Source organism: Chrysochloris asiatica, unplaced genomic scaffold (assembly GCF_000296735.1).
Source record: "Chrysochloris asiatica unplaced genomic scaffold, ChrAsi1.0 scaffold00043, whole genome shotgun sequence".
NCBI classification, from domain to species: domain Eukaryota; kingdom Metazoa; phylum Chordata; class Mammalia; order Afrosoricida; family Chrysochloridae; genus Chrysochloris; species Chrysochloris asiatica.
The window spans coordinates 10402126-10407653 of NW_006408561.1; positions in this window are offsets into that span (position 1 = coordinate 10402126).

Below are 5528 nucleotides of genomic sequence, written 5' to 3' on the forward strand. Positions count from 1 at the left end.
TTAAGTGTTCCAGAATACTCATACTTCAAAATGTTGTTTATAGCTTGTCATGAGCTACACATTCAAAAGTCTTTGCGTAGTCAGTAAAGCACAGGTAAACATCTTTCTGATAGTCTCTGCTTTCAGCCATGGGTGAAACATAGGTGATTGAGCAGACAATATACAACATGAAGGAGGTTAGGTGAAGAAAGATGAAGATAATGGGAGACACAGGGAGAAAGGCAATAAAGTGAACAGAAGTAAGTACCGTTAGCTTTGGTACATGGAGGGGAGTTTAATCGTTTAGTGAAGCAAAGTATATGATTTGATGAATGTAAAACTGATGATCTACTCTGTAAACCTTCACTCAATGCACAATAAAAAGTTGCCTTTGAGTCTACTGTGATTCATAGTGAAGAACAGAGTTGACTCTCCTTAGGGTTTCTGAGACTAAATCTTGAGGAACAGATAGCCTTATCTTTCTCCTGCTGAGTGATTGCTGGCTTTGAACCACTGGTCTTGAAGCTATCAGCCCAATATTTAACTCATTGAAACACAGTGCTCTTTCCATTACGTTTACAGTAAAGGAAACCCAAGGAAACAGTTTTAGTCTACAGCACATGGGATCGTCTATTGATGGCAATAAACAATAATAGATGCTGTGGTTCTGATATTCACTTTCAAATAAAAAATGACACAGTAATGCAATATGGTACTTTGTAAATTTATAATGAGCAACTTAACTATCTGAATACTTATTTCAACATAGTGAGATCCTTCCAGTTCTTTAAAGAGAAAAATCAATTGAAAGTAGTTAGTGAATATTATAGATCCCCAACAAATGGATTTCATTGGAATGTAATGCCTAATGATAATAGATTTAGACAACCTGATCTACCGTAATCATAGTTTGGACCTTAGCCTATGGAATAAAACACTTCAAATTCATTAGTTAGAGATATGATTACTCTGAACTATGTTTGACTGAGACCCCACAATCCAAATTTTGCCACTGCAACTCTTTGTGTTTATATTTTGTTTCTAGTACTTACTAAACTGTGTTGTTGTTAAGTGCCGTAGAGTCAGTTCAGACCCATAGTGACCCTGGGTTTCCAAGGAGCAGCTGGTGAGCTTGAACCACTGACTTTGCAGTTCAAATGGCTTTGCAGTCTGACTCATTAACTCACAGTGCCATTGGTTAAATGCCTTCTCTGTTCTCATTTTAAATGTTTATATAATCCTGTTTGGGAGGTGTGGGTTAATGCTCTGGACTGCAAAGTTGGTATGAACTGCAAGGTAAATGGTTCAAGCTAACCAGCTGCTCCTCGGGAATCCTGTACAAAGTCACTGTGGGTCGGACCCGACTTGATTACACTTAACAACAACAACAACAACAACAACAACAACTGGGAGAGTCTTACTACTTCATAGAGCTTTTGTGCAGTTTAAATGAAAGTTATTAGAAAGAGATCTGGAAAATCTTAAATGCTCAATGGTTTTAGATTTATTTTATGCTTTGATAATTTTCCTTCTTAAGGATATATGCTGTTCCTACATATTTGAATGTATTCTGTAAAATTAGAATCAGTTCCTGGGGATCTCAGATCCATTATATTTCTGAAAGATATTTGCATGTGTTTGCTTTGATCAGTTATGCATCAAAATAATTGAAAATCAGATATCTAAAAAGGAATCTTTTTCCTCACAATAATCTCCTAATTAAAATATAGATGAATCTATGTGTTGTTTTGAGAAAAATGATGAAACAGACACTGCTCACATATACACATTTCTACATAGTTCCTTATAAATTTTGTTATGATCCAGCATAAACTGCCACTGGGAGGGACCTCGTGTTCAGGGTAGCCCAGGAGTACTTTCTACCACTGTCAAAGCTCATTCTTCACAACCTGTTGAGGAGTGCTTCCTGCCAAGCATTCTTGCCTGTTTTCAAGTGAAGCTCTACTGCTCAGGTGTTCTGATATTACAGTCTGTCAACTCACAGGGTTTCTGAGAGTATTTAAAAATCTTCCCACAAAACTTCTAAAAGAAACAATGAGACCAGTTAAGAATTTCCAGAAGTCCCAATAAAAAAAAGAAGAAGACGAAAAGAAAACTTGTCAATTTGAGCCAAAATAATTTTCAGCTACATTGGGAAAAAAAAGCCCCCCCCAAAACTAGCAAATGATCATTCTCATACTTCAAATTAATGAAAGCTCTTCAGAACAATAGGTGACAAGCTGCCAAGATTAAATAAAGAACTAAACTGCAAACTCACTAAGATTTCATGTTAAAAATAGCTAAACTTTAAATGAAGACGATAAAAAGGATGCAGCTAATTAATAGCTGATGACTAATGCTAGCTGATTCTCTGCTGGGTATTCAAGGTGATTTTATTTCATGTAGTTTTAAGACTTATTTTCATATAAACATTTTATTTACTCTTTATATTAATGTTCAATGACAAGAAAGGCACTCTTTTTTTGGTACATCAGATTTCTAAATGATTTTTTTAAACCACTTTACACCTCTAGTGTGGTGCTATAGGATAAGCACTAACTGGTAACTGAAAGATAGGTGGTTCAAACACATCAGTCAATCACGAGAAAACCTATACAGGTTTGCTATGAGTCAGAACAGACTCAATACCTCTTGATAACAGCAAACACCACTTTTTAGGAAATCAGTCATCCCACTGAAAAGAAGAAAAGGTGAGGATGGGTAATATTTCATAATAGCTAGTAAATGTGTCTGTTTTAGCACAAGTATTTCTGATAATGGATCCTGTTGTATCAGTTTGTGAATCGGTTAAACTTGGTGAAAGTTATATGAGCATGTATAAAGGTCACAGTGATGGTCATGACTGTATTTGTTGTAGCAACAAAAAGGCTACAAAACTGTGAGTACTTATAATGATCCAGAACACATAATGATCAACATTTGTTTTCAATTTATTTGTGCATGCTAAAGGAGTTCTGGTAGCGTAGTGGTTATGAATCAGGCTGCTAATCTTACGGTCAGCAGTTCAAAACTACCAGCTGTTCCACAGGAAAAAGATGAGGCTTTCTGCTCCCATAAAGATTTACAGCTTCAGAAATTCTGTGCAGGGTCTCTATGAGTCAGAACCGACTCCATGGCACATAACAACAACAACTTTTTAAAGATAAAATTAATGTCTAGAATAAGTTTTTTTAAAATGTTTTATTGTGAATTATGTGATAGTTTACATGGGAGAACATTAGTTTTACATTCATTCTATCATATATCATTTCATTGCTATGGTTACTATCCCCTCCATGCATCATCAACCAACCAAAGGGTATATATACAATACAAGCCTGGGCCCCCCAGTCGTCCGCACACAGCCCCTCTCCCTCCCTGGGTCTAAAGTCCCCAGCTGCTCCATCTCTCCATATCATCGTCTCTGCCTCCATCTCAGGTGTCACTGCTTCTCTGGGTAGAGTCCCGCTCTCCCCTCTTCTCCCTCAATGGTCCCAGGGACCTCCGTTCCTAGGTTGAAAAGTTAATCACTCCCCTCCTTGCTACAAAACGTCTACCTTTACATTTCCAACCCTCACCAAAGCAGTCCTGATAACAATTATTCACTATTGTATCACAAGAAACCCATCCGCGTTTCTAGAATAATTAAGTTTTTTAGAGCAATTTATTCTTTAAAATAATGTAAACTCAGGTATTTCAGTTGTAATATTTGCTCTTAACCAATGACCATATATTTCATTAAATATACAAAAAAAGGAACAATGAAGTATAAAATTATATATTCTCTCCTTAATAACAGAGATTGTGTTAAGTTATAATTAGAAAGGTTTTTCCCATTAGTCAATTAATACTGGTACTTGAAAATATATTTTGTATATTATGTATTTTTTACATTTAAGAACAGTTTATTCCAGTTTGCTTCCCAACATCTTTTCACTACTTCATTCAGGATTCTGTCTTACTTAAATATTAACTAGTATGAAGTCATTCAAATACTTTGTCTCATTTATATTGCCCAATCTTGAAAAATAATTTTACTCCTCATTTTATACATAACCACCTGCTTTTATAAATTAATTATATGTACAAGTGAAAATGTCAACTTAAATTTCTGTTGCAGAAAGGATATAGATATTACGGTTCAAGAATCTAATCTTAAATAAAATCTGATAAAATATGGACTATTTTCCATATTATCACAGACAGTATTACTAAAGGTTTTGCTAGTGCATAATACGTTACTCCATTTCTTCAGCCTCTTATAGCATTTTCCTAATTACATGGCCACTGTACTGCTAAACCAATGGTCATAAATTATATGTTTGCTTGCTTTAAAAAAAAAAACAACAAAAAAAAACTATGATTGCATACTATTTCTAAAACCAATATATGCTTGCATTACTCAGGATAAGTTCCGTCATGCTAAAGAACCCAAACCAAAACAAAATTTAAAAACAGAATGTTGTTGTTAAGTGTCATCAAGTCAGTTCCAACTTATATTTGTATTTGTCAACTCATAGCGATCCTGTATAGGGTTTCCAAAGATTGGCTCGTGAACTTAAACCCATGATCTTGCAGTTCAAACTGACCTTACAGTCCAGCACATTAACCCACCGCGCCACACCAGGACAGGACGCTGCTAACAACAGAATGTTGTTGTTGTTGTTAAGTGCCCTGGAGTCGGTTCCGACTCATAGCTACCCTGCACAGGGTTTCTGAGGCTTGTAAATTTTTATGGGAGCAGAAAGCCTATCTTTCTTCTGCGGAACAGCTGGTAGTTTCCAACTGCTGACCTTGAGGTTCACAATCCGATCCGTAACTACCACGCAATAGCAGTACCTATACACTCAAATGTTTATTTCTTTCTCAGGTAACATCTGATGCATCCCATGTGTTCCCACAGGTCAGTTCTTCTAAGCATAGATTTCTAGACTTAGGTTCTTTCCATCTGTTAGCCATGGCTTCAGAATACTACTGCTTCCAAGGTCACTAGGCAGAAGTGAGGGCTGTAAGCCTCCGTGCGTGAGTTTCTATAGATCTCTTCTGTCTCTATTCCACAACATGGCCAATCTAATTAAGAGAGTAATTAAGAAATGTACAAAAGCCCATGGAAATAGTCTCTAACATTGAATCATCCAGAGGACCTGAAGTTCTGATGGAATCCATGAAAAATCTGTATTGCCAAAAAAATTGCTGGATGAGTTTGGATCAGAAAACCTGTGACACCCATTGTTATTCATATAGTTTTCAGTGGCCAATGTTTCAGAAGTAGTTTGCCTCTCTATCTTTCTAGTCTGCCTTAGTCTGAAAGCTCTGCTGACACCTGTCCACCATGGATGGTTCTGCTGGTATTTGAAGACTGGTGGTATAGCTTCTAGCATCACAGCAACCTGCAAGCCGCCACTGTATGACAAACTGATGGATGAGTGGTGGCATTTCAAGGCAGTATACATCAAAATACACAGTAGTAATCATATCTTTCTGTGAGACTTAGAAGCTACATAATATTTCATAACTATTAGCTATTATTTTCATTGTGAAAATCTCTG